Source organism: Ranitomeya variabilis, chromosome 2 (assembly GCF_051348905.1).
Source record: "Ranitomeya variabilis isolate aRanVar5 chromosome 2, aRanVar5.hap1, whole genome shotgun sequence".
Lineage (NCBI taxonomy): Eukaryota > Metazoa > Chordata > Amphibia > Anura > Dendrobatidae > Ranitomeya > Ranitomeya variabilis.
In genome coordinates this window covers 734,167,298-734,193,876 of record NC_135233.1, presented here as the reverse complement: position 1 = coordinate 734,193,876, position 26,579 = coordinate 734,167,298, and the positions used below count along the sequence as shown (strand labels likewise).

The following is a 26,579-nucleotide window of genomic DNA, read 5'->3' as shown; positions in this document are numbered from 1 at the left end:
AAGTAGCGGAACTAGCCCGATTATTAAGGGCAAACTCCGCCAATGGCAAGAAGGTCACCCAATCATCCTGGTCCGCAGAAACAAAACATCTCAAATAAGCCTCCAGTGTCTGATTAGTTCGCTCCGTTTGACCATTAGTCTGAGGATGGAAGGCAGATGAAAACGACAAATCAATGCCCATTTTAGCACAAAAAGATCGCCAGAATCTGGACACAAACTGGGATCCTCTGTCGGACACGATATTCTCCGGAATACCGTGTAAACGAACCACATTCTGAAAAAACAAAGGAACCAGATCGGAAGAGGAAGGCAACTTAGGCAAGGGTACCAAATGGACCATCTTGGAAAAACGATCACACACCACCCAGATGACAGACATTCCTTGAGACACCGGAAGATCAGAAATGAAATCCATGGAAATGTGTGTCCAAGGCCTCTTCGGGACGGGCAAGGGCAGAAGCAACCCGCTAGCACGAGAACAACAAGGCTTAGCCCGAGCACAAGTCCCACAGGACTGCACAAATGACCGCACATCTCGTGACAAGGAAGGCCACCAAAAGGACCTAGCCACCAAATCTCGGGTACCAAAAATTCCCGGATGCCCTGCCAACACCGAGGAATGAACCTCGGAAATGACTTTGCTGGTCCATTTATCAGGAACAAACAGTCTATCGGGTGGACAAGAGTCAGGTCTACCAGCCTGAAATCTCTGCAACACACGTCGCAAATCAGGAGATATGGCCGACATGATTACTCCCTCTTTAAGAATACCAGCTGGCTCCGAGACTCCAGGAGAGTCAGGCACAAAGCTCCTAGAAAGAGCATCAGCCTTAACATTCTTCGAACCAGGCAGGTACGAGACCACAAAGTCAAAACGAGAGAAAAACAATGACCAACGAGCCTGTCTAGGATTCAGGCGCTTAGCAGACTCGAGATACATCAGATTTTTGTGATCAGTCAAGACCACCACACGATGCTTAGCACCCTTGAGCCAATGACGCCACTCCTCAAATGCCCACTTCATGGCCAACAACTCCCGATTACCAACATCATAGTTCCGCTCAGCAGGCGAAAACTTCCTAGAGAAAAAGGCACATGGTCTCATCACAGAGCAACCAGAGGCTCTCTGTGACAAAACAGCCCCAGCACCGATCTCAGAAGCATCCACTTCAACCTGAAAGGGAAGTGAGACATCAGGCTGGCACAAAACAGGCGCCGAAGTAAACCGGCGCTTCAGCTCCTGGAAGGCCTCCACGGCTGCAGGGGCCCAATTAGCCACATCAGAACCTTTCTTGGTCATATCCGTCAAAGGTTTAACAACGCTAGAAAAATTAGCGATAAAGCGACGGTAGAAATTAGCAAACCCCAAGAACTTCTGAAGACTCTTAACAGACGTGGGCTGAGTCCAATCATGAATAGCTCGGACCTTGACTGGGTCCATCTCCACAGCAGAAGGGGAGAAAATAAAACCCAAAAAGGAAACCTTCTGCACTCCAAAGAGACACTTTGAGCCCTTCACAAACAAAGCATTATCACGCAAAACCTGAAACACCATCCTGACCTGCTTTACATGAGAATCCCAATCATCCGAGAAAACCAGAATATCATCCAGATAAACAATCATAAATTTATCCAGATACTTCCGGAAGATATCATGCATAAAGGACTGAAACACTGAAGGAGCATTAGAGAGCCCAAAGGGCATCACCAAGTATTCAAAATGACCTTCAGGTGTATTGAATGCAGTTTTCCATTCATCTCCCTGCCTAATACGCACAAGGTTGTACGCACCACGAAGATCTATCTTGGTGAACCACTTGGCACCCTTAATCCGAGCAAACAAGTCTGACAATAGTGGCAAAGGATACTGAAACTTAACAGTGATTTTATTCAGAAGCCGATAGTCTATACAAGGTCTCAAAGACCCGTCCTTCTTGGCCACAAAAAAGAATCCCGCACCAAGAGGGGAAGAGGATGGACGAATATGCCCCTTCTCCAAAGACTCCTTGACATAAGAACGCATCGCGGCATGCTCGGGTACAGACAAATTAAATAATCGTCCCTTAGGAAATTTACTGCCAGGAATCAAATCTATAGCGCAGTCACAGTCCCTATGAGGAGGAAGATCACTGGACCTGGACTCACTGAATACATCCTGATAGTCACCCAAATACTCAGGAACCTCTGAAGGAGTAGAAGTAGCAATAGACACCGGCGGAGAATTGCAATGAATTCCCTGACATCCCCAACTCAACACAGACATAGCCTTCCAATCCAAAACAGGATTATGGGTCTGTAACCATGGCAGACCTAACACGACCAAATCATTCATTTTATGCAGAACAAGAAAACGAATCACCTCCCGATGTTCAGGAGTCATGCACATGGTCACTTGTGTCCAAAACTGCGGTTTATTTTCCGCCAGTGGCGTAGCATCAATTCCTCTGAGAGGAATAGGAATTTTTAAAGGCTCCAGGACAAAACCGCAGCGCTTGGCAAACGACAAGTCCATAAGACTCAGGGCAGCACCTGAATCCACAAACGCCATAACAGGGTAGGAAGACAATGAACAAATTAAAGTCACAGACAAAATAAATTTAGGCTGCAAATTACCAATGGAGACAGGACTGACAACCTTGGTTAGGCGTTTAGAGCATGCTGATATAACATGTGTAGAATCACCACAGTAAAAACACAGCCCATTCTGTCGTCTATGATTTTGTCGTTCGGTTCTAGTCAGGATTCTATCACATTGCATTGCTGGATCGGGGTTTCTATCACATTGCATTGAAACAGGTGTCTGTTCAGACAACACCGCCAGAGGATTAGCGGATTTGCGCTCCCGCAAACGCCGATCAATCTGAATAGTCAGCGCCATAGAATCATTCAGACTTGTAGGAATTGTGAAACCCACCATCACATTCTTAATGGCTTCAGAAAGGCCATTTCTGAAATTTGCGGCCAGAGCACATTCATTCCATTGAGTAAGCACGGACCATTTCCGAAATTTTTGGCAATACACTTCGGCTTCATCCTGGCCCTGAGAGATAGCCAGTAGAGGTTTTTCTGCCTGAATTTCAAAATTAGGCTCCTCATAAAGCAATCCGAGCGCCAGAAAAAACGCATCAATATCCGCCAATGCCGGATCTCCTGGCGCTAACGAGAAAGCCCAATCCTGAGGGTCGCCACGCAAAAAGGAAATAACAATTTTAACTTGCTGAGCTGAATCTCCAGACGAACGAGGTTTCAAAGATAGAAACAATTTACAATTATTCCTAAAATTCCTAAATTTAAATCGATCTCCAGAGAACAGCTCAGGAATAGGTATCTTAGGCTCAGACATAGGACTGCTAACAACAAAATCCTGAATGCTCTGCACTCGTGCAGCAAGCTGATCCACACTAGTAATCAAGGTCTGAACATTCATGTCTGCAGCAAAGCTTACAGCCACTCTGAGAAAAAGGGGAAGGAAGAAAGAGGAGAAAAAAAAAACAAAACTCAGAACTCCTTTTCTTTTAATCCCACTTCTGCAATGCATTAACTATTCAGGGCCTGGCATACTGTTTTGATCCCAATGGCAAGGATCTCAGAGATTACAGCAAAAGTCTGCAAACATAAATACCAGCTCATAGGGACGTGGTAACTAGGCTGACCATATACCTGATCCTAGCACAAACACTAACAGTAGCCGGGGAACGTGCCTACGTTGATCCTAGACGTCTCGCGCCAGCCGGAGAACTAACTAACCCTATCAGGGAAAATAAGACCTCTCTTGCCTCCAGAGAAAAGACCCCAAAGTAATACAAGCCCCCAACAAATAATAACGGTGAGGTAAGAAGAAAAGACAAACGTAAGAATGAACTAGATTTTAGCAAAGAGAGGCCCACTGACTAATAGCAGAAAATAGTAAGATGACTTATATGGTCAGCAAAAAACCCTGCAAAATATCCACGCTGAATATCCAAGAACCCCCAAACCGACTAACGGTGAGGGGGAAGAATATCAGCCCCCTAGAGCTTCCAGCAATATCAGGAATCACATTTTGTACAAGCTGGACAAAAATATGAACAAAGCAAAATAACAAAAAATAAGGAAGCAGGACTTAGCTTATCTTGCAAAGAACCAGGACCTGAAGACAGGAGCAAACAGAAATGAACTGATTACAACAATGCCAGGCACTGGACTGAGAATCCAGGAAGTTTAAATAGCAACACCCCAGGCCTAAAGAAGCAGGTGAGTACCAACCTGGTAAAAGACAATCCAAGTGCCAAAACACTAGTGACCACAAGAGGGAGCCAAGAAGTATAGTTCACAACAGGGAATACTCTGGACCTGGTCTTCTCCCGTCCCAGCTTGCTCCACGATTTTACGAACTCCCCTCTCCCGCTCTCAGACCACAACCTTCTTTCCTTCTCTGTCAAGAATTGTCTCCTCACCCGGGACACCCCCACTTACCACACTTATCGGAATACACGTACCATTAATACCCAGCAGTTTATGGACAATCTCCACACATCTCTAGCCCCCATCTCCTCCCTCTCCTGTCCAGACTTAGCATTGTCACACTTCAATAATACACTGAAGAATGCCCTAGATGAAGCAGCACCTTCTACACGCAGAAAGACACGACACAGACAACGGCAGCCCTGGCACACTATGCAAACACGCTTCCTGCAGCGTTGCTCAAGGTGTGCAGAGCGGCAGTGGAGAAAATCTCTCTTAGCAGAAGACTTCATCCACTATAAGTTTATGCTCAAAACCTACAACTCTGCCCTTTATCTGGCCAAACAATCCTACTTCACCACCCTCATCACCTCACTATTCAACAACCCAAAACGACTTTTTGAAACCTTAAACTCCCTCCTGAAACCTAAAGTGCAGGCCCCCATCACCAACCTCAGCGGTGAGGATCTGGCCACTTATTTCTTAGAAAAAATCAACCTCATCCATCAGGATATCTCAGCGCAATCTCCTCAGTGCCTGGATCCCCTTCCCTGCCGCACCTCAAGCTCACTAGACATCTTCGAGCCTGTTTCAGAAGAAGAAGTCTCCAAGCTCCTCGCTTCTGCTCGGCCTACAACCTGCAACAGTGACCCCATTCCCTCACCTCTCCTGCAGTCTCTCTCACCAGTGGTCACCACTCACCTGACTAAAATATTTAACCTCTCTCTTTCTTCAGGTATCTTTCCCTCCTCATTTAAACATGCCATCATAACCCCATTACTTAAAAAGCCATCCCTGGACCAGAACTGCACTGCTAACTACAGACCTGTCTCTAACCTTTCCTTCATCTCTAAACTCCTGGAACGCTTGGTTCACTCCCGTCTAATCCGCTATCTCTCGGATAACTCTCTTCTCGACCCCTTACAATCTGGTTTCCGCTCTTTACACTCCACTGAAACTGCCCTCACTAAAGTCTCTAATGATCTAATAACAGCTAAATCCAAAGGTCATTGCTCTCTGCTGATTCTCCTGGATCTATCTGCCGCATTCGACACTGTGGATCACCAGCTCCTTCTCACTATGCTCCGCTCCATAGGCCTCAAGGACACAGCCCTCTCCTGGTTCTCCTCCTACCTACCTGACCGCTCCTTCACTGTATCTTTTGCCGGCTCCTCTTCCTCTCCTCGTCCCCTTACTATCGGGGTTCCGCAAGGCTCAGTCCTAGGCCCCCTCCTCTTCTCTCTTTACACGGCCCCTATTGGACAAACAATCAGCAGATTTGGGTTCCAGTATCATCTCTATGCTGATGACACCCAATTATACACTTCTTCCCCTGTCATCACCCCTACCCTAATTCAAAATACCAAGGATTGTCTGTCTGCTGTCTCTAACATCATGTCCTCCCTCTACCTGAAACTAAATCTCTCCAAAACGGAACTTCTTGTGTTTCTCCCTTCTACTAACCTCACTCTACCCAACATCGAAATTACCCTGGAGGGTTCAACCATAACTCCCAAGCAGCATGCCCGCTGTCTTGGGGTCATATTCGACTCCGAACTTTCCTTTACTCCCTACATCCGATCACTCACTCGCTCTTGTCATCTGCATCTTAAAAACATCTCCAGAATCCGACCTTTTCTCACCGTTGAAACTGCTAAGACTCTTACTGTCGCTCTTATTCATTCTCGTCTGGACTACTGCAATTCTCTTCTAATCGGTCTCCCTCTTACCAAACTTTCTCCTCTCCAATCCATCTTGAATGCTGCAGCCAGAGTCATATTTCTGTCCAGCCGCTTCACCGATGCCTCCATCTTGTGCCAGTCATTACACTGGCTACCCATTCGCTACAGGGTCCAGTATAAACTCATCTCTCTCACCCACAAAGCTCTCCACAGTTCGGCACCGCCTTATATCTCCTCTCTCATCTCTGTCTATCGCCCTACACGTGCCCTCCGTTCTACAAACGACCTAAGACTAGCATCCCCCATAATCCGAACCTCACACCTCCGTCTCCAAGACTTCTCTCGTGCTGCGCCAGCTCTCTGGAATGCACTTCCCCAGACGATCAGACTGATACCTAGCCCCGACCTATTCAAGCGAGCTTTAAAAACCCATCTATTCAAACAAGCCTACTACACCAACTACTCAGTAAACTAACTTTGCCCTGTTCCCTCCTTCCAAATATTACTCTGAATCTGCACCCTACTATTCATCTGTCTCCACACCCTCCATGCACACGATAACTGCACTTGATACTTGACTATTGCACTTAAACACACGGGCTGATGACCGGATCATGCAGCTTTGTATGAAAATCCCTATGTATTATAATTGCCAGACCTGACATAACAAGCACTTTTCACCTATTGTGTCCCCCCATTTCCTTGTAGATTGTAAGCTTGCGAGCAGGGACCTCACTCCTAATGTCACTGTTTAAATTGTCTTAACCTGTATTGAATTTATTGTTTGTACATGTGTTGGCGCTATAGAAATAAAAATTATTATTATTTAAAAGAATGTAAAACTTTTGGTCGCCACTGTATAAATACTAGGATGGGCCCAGAACGGGGGACATATAAACCAGGAAGGAGGCTGAGATGGGGGACATTACTACATAATGAGGGAGGGGGTGCCACTTGTATGTCCTTATAGGATGATAGGATTTAGAATGCTACAAGAGCCCATGCATCTGACCAACATGTGGTGGTGGTGGGAGACCCTGGTCCAAATTTTTCACTGGGACCCATCAGACTCTAGTTACGTCACTGATTATACCCAAATATGCTCTGCAGGCAATATCACATGACAGCTTTGGAGTTTTCAAGGTATTGTCACCACTCATTAAAGAGGGACATCTCTATTTTTGTCAGCAAAATTTGTGAATCCACAGCAGAGAGATCTTATGAGACTTGCTGTCAGTCGCTATTGCTTTTGTTCATCCTATGACATTGTGAACCTCAGGTCAATGAACCCTGGGCTATCTGGCAATATACGATATTAAAGGGACTTCTTACTTTCACCTACCTTGGCTTCTGTCTTTGTATGCTGTTATCATCGTATATTGCTGGCATACACAAAGTTAAATGACCTGAGGCGGTAATGATCTCTGCCATTTCACCAGGATTTTGATTTTGTATTGCTATTGCTTACCAGTTACCACCCATAATGAGCATTGGAGCATGAAGGTAAGATGAGGCCCTGTTTCCATTGGCATTGTGATTTTCATTACAAACTGTTGTAGTGCCTTCATTAGCTCCCTTTTTTTAGCTCCAGGATCCAACAGTAATAAGGGCTTACATTGTCTTATTTTCAGAGTTTCTATACCTTCCTTTATACTCATTTTCATTATGTATTGTACTGAGCACTCAAGTAGCTGACGAATGCTTTCACCTCTGATAGCAGCAATATCTGCAGACATGCCTCCCAACCGGCCTTATGCTGAATGGTGCCTGTGAAAAATTGCCTTTTGGTGCCACCACTTCACTGATTTTGTATTCAGTTTCCCCAGGACACAAGCAAAAGCAGGAGGCTACCTTTAATAGCTTAAGAAATTATTAGAATTATTTTGTGTGTTATGTATGAAATGAAGAAAAAGTTAATGATTTTGATATCCACAGCACTTTACAGACATTAGGGACCCACACTCTAGATTCCCTATCAGTATTTCTTTGGAGTGTGGGAGGAAACCGGAGAACAAGGAGGAAACCCATGCAAACAAGGGGAGAACATACAAACTCCTTGCAGATGTTGTCCTTGGAGGGAATTGAACCCTGAACCCCTGCCCTGATACACACTACAGCTCCTGCAGAACCTCATAATACACATCTTCCACAGCCTCATAATACACACTTCCCTTATTGGCTGCAGAACGTCATCATGGACACCTCAGCTGCTGCAGAAACTCACAATTATACTTCAACTGCTGCAGAACCTCATAATTCCCAACTCAGATACTGCAGAACCTCATAATTTACACATCAGATGTGGCAGAACCTTATAATAGACACCTTTGGCTATTATTTTGGTTAATGTAATCCTCAAATCCAGCACTACAAACACGTGTTGTATGCTTATGATTCTTTGACAAAGAATCTATAGTGGATATGCAATGTAAAAGCTGACAATTTACTGCCATCTATAGGCCAATGCTATAAAATACAATGTTAGACCAAATTATGGATAAATCGAGTTGTAAAGGGCGAAATAAATAACAAAAAGAAAGCATTTATGGAATTAAAGCAAGCAAGAGGGTAGACATAGGGCATTAAATAATTATAGAGACATAAATAAATTGTGTACTGCACAAATCAGGGAAGCAAAGATTGAGACAAACACATTGTAAAAGAAAGTATCAATTATCCAAAATATTCTTCAAATGCATAAACAGTAAGAAACTTAAAAATGATAGTGTTGGCTTCCTCAAAAATAATCTGGGAGAAATGGTTGTGTTGGGCTACTCACATTAATCTGGGAAAAATGGTGGAAGAGGAAAAGGGAAAAGCCAATCTACTAAACGCCTTCTTCTCTACAGTATGTACACAAGAAAATCCCATGACAGATGACATGATCAGGGATGCTAGAATTTCTCCATGTCACCTGCTTAGCCCAGCAGGACGTACGATGCTACCTTAAAAACACTAAAGTAGACAAATCCCCGGGCCCGGACGGCATACACCCCCAAGTACTGCAGGAATTAAATATGGTGATAGGCAGATAATAATTTATCATTGTCAAGGATACTATAATAATAGGTTCTGTACCACAGAACTGGCACATAGCTAATATGGAGCCAATATTTAAAACGGGGACAAAATCTGGAAATTAGAGGTGGAAAATGTACTTTCTACTGTGGATTAAATCCTTAAAGGCTTTCAAAAAGATGCTATCCTGGAGTATATCAATAAAAATAACCATCAACATGGTTTTATGGGGGATTGGTCCTGTCAGTCTAATCTGATCAGCTTATATGAAGAAAACTGAAAGCATGGGGCAGTACACCTGTTGGTATAAGTGCAATGTGTATGTGCACATTCACACTGTGGCCACTAACACACAAACACTAGCTAGAACAAAAACAATTCATGTATAACCTGCAGTAAGAAAATAATTGGTTATAATACATGTAAAAACCATAAGGTACTTGGATGACACTTGTTTGATGAAAAAAAATCATAAAAGCCATGCCACCACGACAAGGTGTACCCAGGATGGTCCCTAACTGTAGTACCTCACCTCACTACATGCGAGCAGGTTTCAAAATATACGGGGGCAGAGAAGGACCTGGGCCTGGAAACCTATATAAACAGAGTGCACAGCCCAAATGTGGTGGGGCAAACCTTTAGGGTATGTGCACACGTTGCGGATTCCATTGTGGATTTTTCCGCGTGGATCCTGCAAAATCTGCAGGTAAAACGCCCTGCGTTTTACCTGCGGATTCACCATGGATTTACTGTGGATTTTGTGCGGATTCCACCTGTGTTTTACACCTGCGGATTCCAATTATGGAGCAGGTGTAAAACGCTGCGGAATCCGCACAAAGAATTGATATGCTGTGGAAAATAAACCGCTGCGTTTCTGTGCGGTATTTTCCACACCATGTGCACTGCGGATTTGGTTTTCCATAGGTTTACATGGTACTGTACAATGCATGGAAAACTGCTGCAAATCCGCAGCATCAAATCCGCACCGTGTGCACATACCCTTATATACACATGTATATGTACAAGGAAGTAAAGCAAAACCGAAAACATGGACGCAGTACACGTTAGTATAAGCTATATTTGATCAAAAGAGTATCAACTAAGTACCCTATGTTTTTTACATGTGTTACATGTATTCATTGATTGTTTTTACTTTACTGTCTTTAATTGGTCATAATTGGTATTATTATTTATTTTGCATTGCTTATGTAGCGCTATCATTTTCCACAGCACTTTACATACATTATCATTTCATTATAATTTCCCTATCAGTATGTCTTTGGTGTGGGATGAAACCAGAGAATCCGGAGGAAAACCACGCAAACACGATGTTGCTCTTGGTGGGATTTGAATAGTGCTAACCAATGAGCCACACTGCTGCTCCACAAATGTGAATGTGCACTTACACTTTGCACTTATACTAGTAAGTGTGCTGGTCCATCTTTTCAGTTTTGTTTTAATTTCATGCATTTTTTTTCACATATGGATTTTAGGGTATACTGTTTAGAAAAAACAAAGATTTAGGGGCAATCTTATTATACAGTAAAAGTATATAAAGAGACAAAACAGAAAAAGAAGACTGAGAGGAGACTTAATAGCTGTCTACAAATATCTCAAGGGCTGTCACATTGTAGAAGGATCATCTTTATTCTCATTTGCACAAGGAAAGACTAGAAGCAATGGGATGAAACTGAATGGGAGGAGACACAGACTAGATATTAGAAAAAACTTTTTGACAGTGAGGGTCATCAATGAGTGGAACAGGCGGCCACGAGAGGTGGTGAGTTCTCATTCAGTGGAAGTCTTCAAACAGAGGCTGGACAGACACCTATCTGGGATGACTTAGTGAATCCTGCTTTGAGCAGGGGATTGGACCAGATGACCCAGGAGGTCCCTTCCAACTCTAACATTCTATGCTTCTATGAAATCTTTTTAATGATCTTTTTACACCTATGCCTGTAACAGTGACAGGTTTTATCATAATCACAGACGGCGATTCTTTACTGTGAGAGAAGTACGATTATGAAGAGCAGAGAGATTATAATATACTACAGGTTATTGGTTCTAGATTCGGTGATGGGATGTTGATCCAGGGAACTAGTTTGAATGCCGTATGTAAAGTCGAAAAAGAATTTTCCCCTAATATGGGGCTATTCACATCTGCCTCATGGGGTTTTCCCCTTCCGACTCTAGATTGACGTGAGGATATAGGTTGAACTCAATGGACTCATGTCTACCCTCATCAATTCCCAACGATGCTGCATTCATAAAGAATGGAGTGACAAGGCTGATCTCCAGTACCCTTTGGACTTTGATTCTGATTCATTAACACTGGCGTTCCATACACCAGTCTTAGGCCCCTTTCACGCATCAGTTTTTTGCCATCAGTCACAATCCATTGGCTCAACGGATCGATGGATCTGTCACAGATTGTGAAAAACTGATGCGACGGATCCAGTTTTTGGATGGATCCGAGTAGCGGATCTGGCTAATTGGATCGGAGCATGCTCAGTTAAAAAAAACGGAATCAGTCGCCAGATTCCATCATTTGACGGATCCGGCGCCATAAGCTTCCATTCTAGCAAACACCGGACAGTGACGGATCTGTTGCTGTCCGTTTTTTTGACATGCACAAAAAACGTTACTTTGTCCATCGTCTCCGGCCGCAGGACAAACAATTTTCGACGGATCCGGTGAACGACGGATGAAACGTGAGGCCATCCATCGCAATCCATTGCTAATACAAGTCTATGAGGAAAAAACGTATCCGGCGGCATCAGTCGCCGGGTCTGTTTTTTTCAAAATTCGACGGATTGCGACTGATGGTAAAAAACTGATGTGTGAAAGGGGCCTTAATGAGTTCGGCGCATCCATCTTATCAGTGGTGTGGGCCCCAACAGAAATATTACTCCAGTCAAAGATTGGAGTAACATTTCTAGCAGAAGAAAATCTGCAGCTATTGAGGAATTTGATGATATTGGCCCCCTGGGGAAGCCGAAAGCGAAATGCGCGTCGGGGCGCTTGTGTGCACCTATGGAGAAGGATATGGGTAAGAACATATAATTGGAACACTGGTTCTCTTTACATGGGTTTCTTACTATGTGGTCACTGACTGCTTTTGAACTGAGGGATATGTGTCTCCCCATACCCATGTAAAAGTAGGGGGGTAGGGTCTTAATACTATTTTATGCACTGGCACTTTATTGTTGTATAATAGGTGGTTATACTGAACCCCTTTTTCTGTTACCTCTGTGCCCATGCCCTATGGTGCAACACAGTTTCTTATGGGTGCACCTGTACCGCATATTCAAATAGCTCTGTTTGTGATATTTAGGCATTAATTGTCATTGACTGTATTTTATGATAATTTTCTATTGTAAATAAAATATACCCCTTTTTTCTAGTACATTTTCTGTGATTTATATGCTTCAGTTCATGTATCTTATGCTAATGGGAAGCTTCACAGGGTATTATCCCAAGTAGTTCTTGGATGGTCTTCGCAGGACTACTACATTATTATGGTTTCTGTATCTGAGATTTTGTATTTAATTGATGTGCATGTGTTGTCCAAACTCTCCCCAGCTACATTTGTCTTGGCAGAGCTGCTTGAAACTGGGGTGAAAATGACGAAATTTGCAACACTTTTGAGAAACTCTACACTGCATAAAAGTACTGTGATTTTCCAAAGCGTTTTACAACAGTTTTCAAGCATAAATGATTGATGAAACAGGTCCATGTTTAATTAAGTCTACCGACGGGCTGACAGAGGCAGGGGCGAACATATCATTGGTGCAATCTGTGTAACCGCACAGGGGCCCAAGAGGTAATGGAGCCCCAAGAGGTAATGGAGCCCATTTATACCTCCAAAGCAGGTGCAATTTTGCATTTTAGGAGCTCTAAAAGTGCCCAAATATTGTTCTTGCACAGGGGCCCTTTTCGATCTCTATTCATCAGTGGACAGAGGCATCTCCAAATTTAAAATGTGAGCTAGGGAGCAAATATGGAGAGAACAAATTATATCTTGTGGGTCAGCATTTGGAAGGGCCTGAGCGCAAGTATTTCTGGTTTCATTACTAATCAACACTGAACAGTTGGGATGATCACCAAAACATCACAGAAAAAGTGGAAATATTAGCTAGCTCCTTTGCTGATTGAGAGCTTCTCACATTTGATAATGGACAAACCAAATTTATAGCTCCGCTCCTGAGCCCACTCCAAACACTGCATGTCCTGGTTGTGTTGTACAGCAAACACCGCCTTATAACTACAGTTTTTGGAGGAGCTTGACAATGGCATTTATGATGTTTAATTGTGGAGGGTGCAGTTAAGTTGCCCATCGTTCCCTATGCATCACAATAACAGACTGTCAATTAGGTTACCATGGCAGTAGGGGCCTACTGAAAACCCTCGTGACCACCACCGCCATCTTTTTACTGGAAGGAAGCTTCTTATTTTAAAAATGAAGAAACCAAATTTATTATCAAAATTATTTGATAGGTGATACATATAATTAATGTTTAGAAAGATCCTGGTGAAAATGGTCAACTCTTTATAGCAGATCCATGTTGATTAGTACAAGATACAGTAGCTGACTCTCATAATAATGGCTAAGACTCAACTTAACCCTGTTGACAATAAACTTAATAACTTAAATTGCCTTGAGCTTTACGTTTTGAGGATTGGAGTACAGTATAGGGGGAATAAAAAAGTAAAAGCTTTTGTATAATTCTATCTTCCAACCGAAACGCGCCTGGATCGGGCACCACTCCTGCAAGAGAACAGGTAGTGTTTTATATGTAGTAATACGCTTATTACTTGCTATATTTACTAAATTGAGTAATCATGGATCTCTCTTTAGTCCACATATAGATTTTTTTTGTGGCCTAAGGATATCAACATCCTGTTATCAAGATGTGTATAATTATTAAGCAGGGTCACACATCTGTCTCAGGTATTCCGGGCTCTGCTTCCTTCACCTCAGCCAGCTGCCCCTTATTATGCTCCTTGTAAGATTTTGCAGGTTGCCCTGCATGGCTCAGTGATGTCATCTCTCTAATCTTTTTAAGGCTCATTATGATGCACATCTACACCTGTGTCTTAGGATTAGACTCCAGAGTTTTATGTTGGTGAGCTCCATCATCTGTGTTTATTGTGCCGTAACTTCAATTCATTTCTGCTGGATTCCATTTCATCCATCTTACTGCTTCTGAAATTGCTGTCTATCCAGGTCCTCATGGTTCCATGTGTTCTCTAGGAAACTGCATCAATGCCCAGGGTCCAAGGGATAGTGTTTCCATCTCACCAGGTTAGCTTTACAGGGAGCTTGTTTTCCTGAGGAAAAAAATGTCCAAAAAAAGAAAATTAAGATATTGGGGCGTGTTCACAGAACCATCAAAAGTTTTCTTGCAAATAGTCTATAAGAACACCAAAAGTGTGTTGAGATAAAAAAGACACTCTTTTGCTGCCACAGATTTGAGAGGAATCAAACGTGAAATGACCAGGAACACATTTTCCTCCTGTGCTGTTCTATTCCAGAACTGCAAACTTACTGGAAAACCCAGAAATACAAGGTGTTTAGTGCTCAGCGACATGGCCAAGGTAAGGAAGGCTGAAACCCGACTACCACTGAACAAGACGCATAATTTGAAACATCAAGACTGCACCAAGAAAGAAGAAGACCTTTCAAATGTTTTATAGACAGATGAGATGAGAGTGACTTTTATTGGACTAGATGAATGGGCCCTCCCATGGCTGGATCAGTAAAGGGCAAAGACCTCCACTTCGGCTCAGACACCAGCAAGCTGGAGGTGGGTTACTGCTATGGGCTGGTGTTATTAAAGATGAGCTAGTTGGACCTTTTAAGGTTAAAGGTGAGCTCAAAATCAACTCTCAAACCTACTGCCAGTTTTTAGGAGACACTTTCTTCAAGCAGTGGTACATACAAGTCTGCATCTTTCAAGAAAACCATCCTTTTTATGCAGTGCAATCTTACATCATATGTATTGAAGTCCTCTACTGCTTGGCTAGCATGTAAAGGCCTTAACGGTGAAAGAATAATGACAGGGCCATTTCCTCAACTAACCTACATCCTATTAAGAACTTGTGGGTCTTTCTTAAACAAGACATTTACATTGAAGGAAAATAGTACATCTCTCTGAACAGTGTGTGGGAGGCTGTGGTTCGTGCTGAACAATAAGTTGGTCGTCAATAGATTAAGGAACTGACAGTTTTCATGGATGGACGACTTGTGACCGTTATTGAAAAGGACGGTAGCTATATTGGTCACTTGCCATATACTGTATATCGAGTATAAGTCGACCCGAGTGTAAGCTGAGGCACCTAATTTTGCCTTTAACCCCTTCATGACCTTGGCATTTTCCGTTTTTCCGTGGTCGTTTTTCGCTCCCCTCCTTCCTAGAGCCGTAACTTTTTTATTTTTCCATTTTTCCGTCAATTTGGCCATGTGAGGGCTTATTTTTTGTGGGACGAGTTGTACTTTTGAACTACATCATTGGTTTTACCATGTCGTGTACTAGAAAACGGGAAAAAAATTCCAAGTGCGGTGAAATTGCAAAAAAAGTGCAATCCCACACTTGTTTTTTGCTTGGCTTTTTTGCTAGGTTCACTAAATCCTAAAACTGACCTGCCATTATGATTTTTCAGGTCAGTACGAGTTCATAGACACCTAACATGACTAGGTTATTTTTTTTCTCTAAGTGGGGAAAAAAAATTCCAAACTTTGCTAAAAAAAAATAAATAAATTGCGCCATTTTCCGATACTCGTAGCGTCTCCATTTTTCATGATCTGGGGTCAGTTGAGGGCTTATTGTTTGCGTGCTGAGCTAGCGTTTTTAATGATAACATTTTGGCTCAGATACGTTCTTTTGATCGCCCGTTATTGCATTTTAATGCAATGTCGCGGCGACCAAAAAAACGTAATTCTGGTGTTTCTAATTTTTTTCTCGCTACGCCGTTTAGCGATCAGGTTAATGCTTTTTTTTATTGATAGATCGGGCGATTCTGAACGCGGCGATACCAAATATGTGTAGGTTTGATTTTTTTAATGGTTTATTTTGATTGGGGCGAAAGGGGGGTGATTTAAACTTTTATATATTTTTTTTTTTTTTTTCACATTTTTTTTTACCTTTTTTTTTACTTTTGCCATGCTTCAATAGCCTCCATAGGAGGCTAGAAGCAGGCACAACGCGATCGCCTCTGCTACATAACAGCGATCTGATGTTCGCTGCTATGTAGCAGAAATGCAGGTGTGCTGTGAGCGCTGACCACAGGATGGTGCTCACAGCTGCCGGGGATCAGTAACCATAGAGGTCTCAAGGACCTCTATGGTTACCATTCAGAAGCATCGCCGACCTCCGATCATGTGACAGGGGTCGGCGATGCGATCATTTCCGGCCGCCCGGAAGCGGTAGTTAAATGCTGCTGTCTGCGTTTGACAGCGGCATTTAACTAGTTAATAGGCGCGGGCAGATCGCGATTCTGCCCGCGCCTATTACGGGCACATGTCAGCTGTTCAAAACAGCTGACATGTCCCGGCTTTGATGCGGGCTCACCGCCGGAGCCCGCATCAAAGAGGGGCTTCTGACCTCGGACGTACTATCCCGTCCGAGGTCAGAAAGGGGTTAAAATCTGGGTAAACTTATTGACTTGAGTATAAGCTGGGTATGCATTGTCCCCTCATTCCTATCCTGGTATGCAAGTGCAGCGCCCCAGGGTCCTGGTCGTTGCAGTAATATCGTTCTCCTCTATGGGGGAGTGATATTACGTTTGAAGGCAATAAGGGAGATCTCTTTACCAGGTATCACAAACATGCAACACATTTCACACTCCAGTCCACCAGGGGGAGCTATGCTCCTATTTATTAGGGCACTTCTCACAATTAGGTAAAACTGGTGGTCTGGATAGGAAGTGAGGCAGAAGCGAGCTAGGCTTCACCCAGTGAGCTGCTATCTGAGCTCCGCTCAGGTAGTTGGTCTCTGACAGGGGTGGGATCCTGTCAGAGGACTAGAAGGCCACGAAGCTGCGCCTGCCCCACGTGCGGCAGTTCCTAAGAAAGAGACACGAACAGCGAACTGTATTGTAGAGAGTGAGAAACGAAGTCTTAGCAAAAGGAGAGGAAACCAGAAGGAGTTCTGCCCTGCACAGGCTGCCTCCTTCCGAGGCGCAGGATCCGGTAGCCGGATCACCGAGGGAGCAACAGTCCTTTATGCCTTGCTCCAGAGACCGGCAGGACAGCTAATTTCAAGTTACTGATCCGCCCTATACCCAGGAGGCACAGTGGCAACTTGTGGGGGCTGGGGCGTGCTAGAGTCCCTGTAAAAAGCCTCAGGCCACCAGTCATACGGGTTTGTCTTATCCATCCGGGGGACAGAGAGAGACATCTAGAACATCTACAATAGTTGTGAGGACCTTATGAGACGCTCAGCAATAAGGTACTACAACACCCAGGCGCTAGAGGAAGGCTACTGATTTCCACCTGGATAAGGGGACTCTGGATTTGCCTCCAAACCGGCCGGACTCTGCCTGCCCTGTGATGTGGTGCTCTGGACTGTGGATGCTGAAGCCTTCAGTAAAAAGGTAAAGAGACTGCAACCTTGTGTCCTCGTTCTTCACTGCGCCTTTCCCCATCCACCATCTACACACTGGGAAGCCCTGGGGACACACTTCACCTGTGGGAAGGTATACCATCTAGCTGCCATAACATCACCCCAGCGGACCCCTAAGCAGCATTGGTCACCCTGACCAAATACCACAGGTGGCGTCACGAACATTTCCCCTTTAAAGACCTTTCCCTTTTACAACAGACCTCCCGAGGGCCACAGACCGTGTCAGCCACCGTGACATTCCCCTTGAGAACCGAAGGACATGGTACCGAGTACCCCACTGCCCTACACGGGGGCGATCCACATGGCTCCCCCGTCCCTGTCCTTGTATGCATGGCTCCCCCGTCCCTGTTCTTGTATGCATGTGGAACACCCGCCAGGGCCATGGGGTACTCGGTACCGGGTCCGGTACTTAAAGGGGATGTCACGGTGGCGGCGACCCGGTCCGTAGCCCTGGCGCCCAAGTAACAGGGAATGTCCTTAAAGGGGTTTTGTGAATAAAGTTTGTTCGTGACGCCACCTGTGGTTCTCGGTCAGTGATGACTGACGCTGCTTAAAGGGGTCCACTGGGGTGATGTTATGGCAGCTAAGATGGTATGGCTTCCCACAGGTGAAGTTGGGTCCCTAGGGCTCCCAGTGTATAGATGAAGATGGTGGGTGGTATAGCAAGAAACGGAGGTCACAGGTTTGCAGTCTCTTTACCTTGCTTACTGAATGATTCAGGCAGCCACAGTCCAGGGTACCGGATCACAGGTGCAGGTATGGTCCGGCCGGCTTGGAAGCGAGTTGGGAGTCCCCCTTATGAGGTGGGGTTACAAGCCTTACCTCTAGCGCTGTGGTGTAGTCCCTTGCTGGCTTAGGCCTCTAACAAGGTCCTCACGTTCTCTCTGTCCTCCAGGTTGGTAGGACACTACCCGTACAACAGGTGCTAGAACCAACGAGATGCAGCGAGGGTGCGCAGGGAAGGTATGTAGGATGTGTGCTCGAAGCTGCCGGCTACGGCTGTAACTGTGCGCGCTATAAGAGAAATGAATATTCACTGCCAGACAATGACTCGTGTATAAGCCGAGAGGGCGTTTTCAGCACAAAGAATGTGCTGAAAAACTCGGCTTATACTCGAGTATATATGGTATATATTTTTTAAAAAACGTCAGAAATGTATTTTTGTACATTTTGTGTTATTTGGTTATTATTCTCACTTTAACAGATGAAAACAAACAATTGAGATGGGGAAAAGGTTTTCATTTAGTTGCATAATATAATTCTGCACGCTAATAGTTGCCCAGTTATGCACACATACAGTAGATCTCCTAAGGCTAAGTTCACATTAGCATTCGGGGGCTTTGCAGAGGGCTGCGTACGTCCTCCGTTAAGCCCCGCCTACTTCCGCATACTTCTGCATGCGTCCTGCCTACCTATCTTTAACCCCTTTCTGACCTCGGACAGGATAGTACGTCCGAGGTCAGATCTGTTGTGAATTCTGCTTTTGGGCTCCCTCCGGTGGTTGTAGGTGGTAATGCAGTTGCCCCTGAGTTGCAGCCCTGGTCAGGTGTATCTGCTGATTGCAGTTCTGACTGGGGTATTTAGGCGTGCAGGATTCATTTGTCCTTGCCAGTTGTCAATTGTTCTTGGGAGGTTATGGACCTCTGCCTGGTTCCTCCTGCCTTTCTGCCAAATCAGCAAAGATAAGTGTCTGTTTTTTTTTCCTGTGGCACACATGCAGTGTGCTTCACAATTCAGTGCTATTCTTTGTGTTTTCTTGTCCAGCTTCGATTGTGTCAGTATTTTCTCAGTCTTGCTAGATTCTCTGGAGTGGCAGATATACATTCCATGTCTTTAGTTAGATTGTGGAACTTTTTGTATTATCTGCTGTGGATATTTTTGGAAGGGTTTTAATACTGACCGCCTAGTAATCTGTCCTATCCTTTCCTATTTAGCTAGAGTGGCCTCTTTTGCTAAATCCTGTTTCTACCTGCGTGTGTCTATTCTTCTCCTACTCACAGTCATTATTCGTGGGGGGCTGCCTATCCTTTGGGGGTCTGCTCTGAGGCAAGGTAGCATTCCTATTTCCCTCTAGAGGGGTATTTAGTCCTCCGGCTGTGTCGAGGTGTCTAGGTTCGTGTTAGGCACACCCCACGGCTACTTCTAGTTGCGGTGTTAGTTCAGGATTGCGGTCAGTACAGGTTCCACCGACTCCAGAGAAAGTTTCATGCGGCTCCAAGGTCACCGGATCACAACACAGATCCCCTGCTTTGATGCAGGGCTCAGGCGGTGAGCCTGCATCAAAGCCGCGACATGTCAGCTGTTTTGAACAGCTGACATGTGCCCGCAATAGCGGCGGGTGAAATCGTGATTCACCCGCCGCTATTAACTTGTTAAATGCCGCTCTCAAACGCAGACAGCGGCATTTAACCGGCGCTTCCGGCCGGGCGGCCGGAAATGAGCGCATCGCCGACCCCCGTCACATGATCGGAGGTTGGCGATGCTTCAGAATAGTAACCATAGAGCTCCTTGAGACCTCTATGGTTACTGATCCCCGGCAGCTGTGAGCGCCACTCTGTGGTCGGCGCTCACAGCACACCTGATTTTCTGCTACATAGCAGCGAACAGCAGATCGCTGCTATGTAGCAGAGGCGATCGTGCTGTGCCTGCTTCTAGCCTCCCATGGAGGCTATTGAAGCATGGCAAAAGTAAAAAAAAAGTAAAAAAATATGTGAAAAAAATAAAAAAAATATAAAAGTTTAAATCACCCCCCTTTCGCCCCATTCAAAATAAATCAATAAAAAATAATCAAACCTACACATATTTGGTATCGCCACGTTCAGAATCGCCCGATCTATCAATAAAAAAAAGCATTAACCTGATCGCTAAATGGTGTAACGAGAAAAAAATTTGAAATGCCAGAATTACGTTTTTTGGTCGCCGTGACATTGCATTTAAATGCAATAACGGCGATCAAAAGAACGTATCTGCACCGAAATGGTATCATTAAAAACGCTAGCTCGGCACGCAAAAAATAAGCCCTCAACCGACCCCAGATCATGAAAAATGAAGACGCTACGGGTATCGGAAAATGACGCAATTTTTTTTTTTTTTTTTTTAGCAAAGTTTGGAATTTTTTTTCACAACTTAGATAAAAAATAACCTAGTCATCTTAGGTGTCTATGAACTCGTACTGACCTGGAGAATCATAATGGCAGGTCAGTTTTAGCATTTAGTGAACCTAGCAAAAAAAGCCAAACAAAAAACAAGTGTGGGACTGCACTTTTTTGCAATTTCACCACACTTGGAATTTTTTTCCCGTTTTCTAGTACACGACATGGTAAAACCAATGATTTTGTTCAAAAGTAAAACTCGTCTCGCAAAAAATAAGCCCTCACATGACCAAATTGACGGAAAAATAAAAAAGTTATGGCTTTGGGAAGGAGGGGAGCGAAAAACGAACACGGAAAAACGGAAAATCCCAAGGTCATGAAGGGGTTAATATTGTGTACGCAGATGTATGCGGATGTATGCAGATGCGGTTTTTGACATGTCCGCCGAGTGCACGGGAACGCAACAAGTTGCGTTTTGTGCGGACAGCGGGCACGTCACAACAACACATCTGCATACATCCACATGTCCTGCCTACCCAATGTAAAGGATAGGTATGCAGGACGCATGCAGAAGTATGCGGAAGTAGGCGGGGTTAACGGTGGACGTACGCAGCCCTCCGCAAAGCCCCCAAACGCTATTGTGAACCTGGCCTTAGAAAGACAAAACCTCACTTTTACTTTATTATTCAAGTCTCAGGTTTATTAGCTTTTGGATAGACTGACAGCAGTGTAGTAATTCAACAAGAAAATTAATCATCAAAAATACAAATTGCCTAATAATTTTGCACACTGTGTACGTTATTTATTGCCCTATCTCTTCTTAGGGTACGTGTCCACGGTCAGGAAACACTGCGTGTTTGACGCTGCGTGGGGCCGCAGCGTCAAACACGCAGCGTCCAGATGTTCCAGCATAGTGGAGGGGATTTTTTGAAATCCCGTGTCCACTATGCGTGGAAACACGCACGCGGCGGCCCTGCGACTCCGGACATGCTGCGCGTCTTTTCAGATCGCAGCATGTCCGTGTTCCTTGCGGCGACGCTGCGTCGCCGCAAGGAATAACACAGGGCCCTATGCGAGGGGTGCGATGATCCCGGATGTGTACAATGAACACATCCGGCATCATCGCGTCCCAGAAGGGGGCGGGGCTTAGCGCCGAGCGGCTTTGCCGCTCCGACGATACCGCCGGCCATCCTGATCGTGGACACGTACCCTAAGATTAGTATTTTATTCTGCTTTCTGTGGGTGATGGTTTCAATTACTTGCGTATCACACTTTTTATAGCATTTTGGTGGTTTAATAATATATATTTCTATACATTTATATTTTGCATTTGTAGTACTGTCACCTCCTGCTTGGTCTGATGCAACCTCTGTATAGCGATCCTACGTGCGTTTTTGCAGCTGCATTTTTTCCAAGAGCTGCAGAAATGCTGCAAAAATTTGGCTCAACTTGTGACTGCATTCAAGGGTATGTTCATACTTAGTATTTTTATTCTGTTATTTCCTCTGCATGAAAAACACAGTGGAAATTACGCATGTTTTTATGCATTTTTTGATGCCAAGCCTTTTTTTTTTTTATAAATGATGAAAAACAGCAGCAAAAATGCTGGAAGAACAGACATGCTGCATTTTTCAAATAATGCACCATATGTCTAAAAACACAAGAGAAAAACACAGGTAGGAATGAGATTTTAGGAATAGTAAAACAGCAAAAACTACAAATTTGCTATAACTAAAATTGTAACAACCTTTATAAAAAAAATTAACATATGATTTATACCATATGGTAAACATAAAAAAATATATACCGTAATTAAAAAGAATAATTAAATTTCTGGGGTTTTTTCATATACCCTTCCGCCCCCCCAATTTTTTTTCATACATTTTACTTACTGCATCAAAACTGCCTGTGTGTTTCTAGCCTTTTCAGAGTTAAAGTATTGACAATGTTGATACAGTACCTAAATCACTATTGATTTAGCATAATTAATAATAGTAATAACAATAATAATAGTAATAAAACAAATGTACGGTATTTACGTGGGGTGGTTATTTGCTTATAAAGCTCTCTGGAGTAGCTTTTCCAATTGAAAAGCTTTTGAGTTGATTTAACACTGTAAAAATTGTTAAAAAATAAATACATTTTAAATACAAATATATATATATATATATATCATGCATTTGTTTTTTTTAGTAGTGTTTTGCCATAATTGTAGCTGCAGTTCCACAAACAAACAGTTCCAGGAAAGTGGTTAGGTCCTTGGGAAAACTGCTGTCTAAACAGGACTAAACTGCCAATCAGACCAGGTTCATGTAAGCAATAGGAATTCTGTTTTTCTGTTCCATTTCAGACCCGCCACACGACAGACTGCAGATGGACCCCAATGACTGATAAACATGGCGGCTCCAACACAGCTGAGAATCTAGTCTAATGAATATTGCACTTTTTTCCTCTTTTTTGTTTCTCTCTTTTCCCCTAATACATTTATGGCAGTTTTAATATGTGACTATTGGACAGGGAAAATAAAACATGGATGGGCCAGATCCAACAGGGCTCTAGGGCGTTCATATGGTTTAACCGGTTGTTGTAAGATCAGATAATACTTTATGTGTTACACCAAAAATCTCTCTGGACAATATATAGGCAGCTCATATTTTGGTTATGGCTCAGCAGGTACTGGCAGAATAGAGTATATGATTTATTATTTATTTTGCTTGCTTATATAGCATCAACATATTCCACAGCACTTTACAGACATTTTCCATCACTGTCCACATTGGGGCTTACAGTCAAAATTCCGTATCAATACATCTTTCGTGTATGGTAGGAAAACCCTCACATGGGGAGAACATACAAACTCCATGTGGATTTTGTCCTTGGTGGGATTTGAACCCAGGACCTCAATGCTAATCACTAAGCCACCCTGCTGCCTTGGTAGTCTACTGTATTTATAGTCTTATTGTATAAATATTCTCCACTTAACCTAAAAGCACATCTAAAAGGCAACTTCCTCAACACCACCATTAAGTATAATATTTTTAATAACATGAGACTCCAACAACTCCAAAGTCACAGTCTAATGACCATGTTTCGATAAGTCACATTATAGGGAAAACTGTTGCTGGTGCAAGTTAATATAGAAATCACTAATATATGTCTAATGTATCTAAAGGCCTTTATTCACCCAATGAAGGCACAAATAATGTCCCTTTGTGCCCCACGTGTCACCATACCTTTCTAATTGTACCGGACAGCACCATAGACTGAGATTTGCTATCCATTGGGAAGCCCAAAACATATATATTTATTTTTTTCCTTACTTTGGAAAACAACAGACCATTAGTCTAAGGCTTCATTCAAATGTCAGTAATTTTTCTAGATTTTGATCAGTGTTTGAGTTTTTACCATCAGTGATTTTTTTTGTGTGAAAAAATAAATACATTGCAAATATTCTCCTACTCAGTGCAATGTTAAAAACAGACAGCACATGGATGACTATGTATGCTGGAAGTGATTTTTCATGGACCCATGGACTTGTGTAGGTAATTTTGACCTGTAACTCAGATCAAAACAGACATGTGTCTGACTTTTTTTTATACGCACACAATAGGCAAAAAAACAAACAAACCTAGACATATGAACTGCTCCATAGATTAAGATGAGTATGAGTTCTATCCATGATAAACCCAGATAGAAGACATACATCAGAACAGGCATCTGAATAGATAAATGCGTCCTTTACTTGAAAAGTTAAACTGGTAGAAAATGTGTAATACCTCTGCTAAGTTGGTAATTAATTAGGACTAAGGGTAAATCCATACCTGGCAGATATGTTGTAGAAATCTCTGAAATGGAACATCCCCGTAATGGAAAATCCCTATTCTGGGATCCAGTCTAATTTTTGCAAAAGAATATGCATGTGAACACAGATCCCAGGAATGTCCATGTAAAAGAACCTGAGAGTATTTGAAATGATCCTGATCTGTTTTTTTCACTGGACCAAGCATTTTGCCGTAGACATTACGGACAAGCTGGTTGCCTTCCTAAACCAACTCGAAGCTTGACTTTTCCACAGACCTGTGCACAGTCCAACACGATTTGCTTCCCCTGGTTGTTGCCCTCCCTCTCCCTTTGAGCTGTTTCTTACTGACCCAATTCACTGTTATACAGCAAGAAGTCTATGGTATATACAGATACTGCTGTAGCCTGTCCACAGATATACAGCAGGGATTGTTAGCAGCAACTCCCAGGAAGACATTACAGCCTGTCATTAACCCCGACTGTGCTTTCAGATGAAGCAGGTAAAGAGATATTCTTTTCCTATTGGGTTGAATGTTATTTTTTCTACTTGGATTATTTTTCTGTTCTGAGCATATCTTTACTTAGAGTATCCATCTTTACTTTTATTTGTCTATTGATTGTCCTTGTCAGTGCTTATTTTTTCACATTGGTGCGTTGTCCTTCATGAGGTTTATCTAAGAGGGTTCCCTGGGTTCTACTAACCTGAGTCAAATTCATCACTTGTCAAAGCATTTGTATAGGAGAAGATCCTGTTAGTGTGGTTTATAGTGTTTCTTTACATTGATATCAGATGTGTATGCAATTATCAATGCTACAATGTCTTATACGTGAATAAAAAATAGAAAGAATGAGGAGAGTAAAGGCATGTTATTAACGCCACCAACCTTCCAGGCACCACTTGCATTTCAAAAAAGGTATGTTTTATTATTACTAAAAAATATATATATTTTTAGCATATTTGCTTTTAATAAATGGATGTCATCCATGCAAAATGCAAAACATTCTAACTGAGAAAAGTCCATGATACCTATAATATGCAGTGTTCTTTATCATAATCTAGAGATTAATATCTTGCCAATATGATCTTTTAGTGTCTATAAGCACCCAATTTACCATAGTGGCTCATATCGGTTCATTTAGCTTGATAAATCTACCCCAATGTGTCTATTTCCCACAGAGAAATTAACATACCAAGAAAAAAATAAACTTAAGGATAATTTTGTATTGTCTGAGTAGGTCCAAAAAGTTTACTGTGACCAACTCTTCAGTTCTTTGGACTGCTGGCATTGGTTTCTGTTAAAGACCCTGAAAAGGGGACTTTCTTTTCCATAATGGTATTTACAAAGGCTAACTGAGGTTGCAATGTAAGAAACCCCTGGCCTAATAACAATTAAGAGGCTGTCCGAAAGTAAAAAAAAGCATAAGCAAGAAATGTAATTATGGCCATTAGCAACCTCGTCATAGCTACCGGCATCACTTCTGAGACCAAGGATTAGATTCACCGAAAGAGCATAGTAATGCACCCATGATAGAAACAAAAACTGCCAGGGAATAACCGGTGTACCAGCACTAGATGAAAAACCATGCATTCTTTCAATTCCTTAGGACCATGTGATACTAAAGTGACCCACACTATGCTTTACTTTTCTTTATGTACTAGCAAGGTCACCATCTGCCTGCATGACATAATGCATCCTACAAATCCATCGACATGATTCGGCATGAGGATGCAAGAGGGACTCACACCGAGGAGTCCAAATAGAAAAAAAATGAAATGCCAAATAATAGTAGGATGGCAAAAATAGTATAAGTGAAGGTGCCGTCATAACTATGACTAGAACCAAGCCAAAAGTCAAGAATGGTAACTAGAAATGCAGTACTCGATTATAAAGGCACAACTGGGATATAAAAATGGATAA

General features: G+C 43.1%; 1 protein-coding gene and 1 long non-coding RNA gene across 2 annotated transcripts in view; one reads left to right on the top strand and one right to left on the bottom strand.

Moving 5' to 3' along the window:
- Positions 1–12,779: 12,779 nt before the first annotated feature.
- The window catches only part of LOC143807724 (uncharacterized), a 30,221-nt gene continuing 16,421 nt past the window's right edge, over positions 12,780–26,579 (bottom strand). The window contains exon 3 of the long non-coding RNA XR_013221783.1: positions 12,780–14,474. This is a non-coding gene — a long non-coding RNA (uncharacterized LOC143807724). The remainder of the gene's footprint in view (positions 14,475–26,579) is intronic.
- Positions 24,768–26,579, top strand: part of ARMC2 (armadillo repeat containing 2) — a 193,542-nt gene continuing 191,730 nt past the window's right edge. Inside the window, exon 1 of the mRNA XM_077289590.1 lies at positions 24,768–25,160. The gene's annotated coding sequence lies outside the window, so the exon portion shown is untranslated. The remainder of the gene's footprint in view (positions 25,161–26,579) is intronic.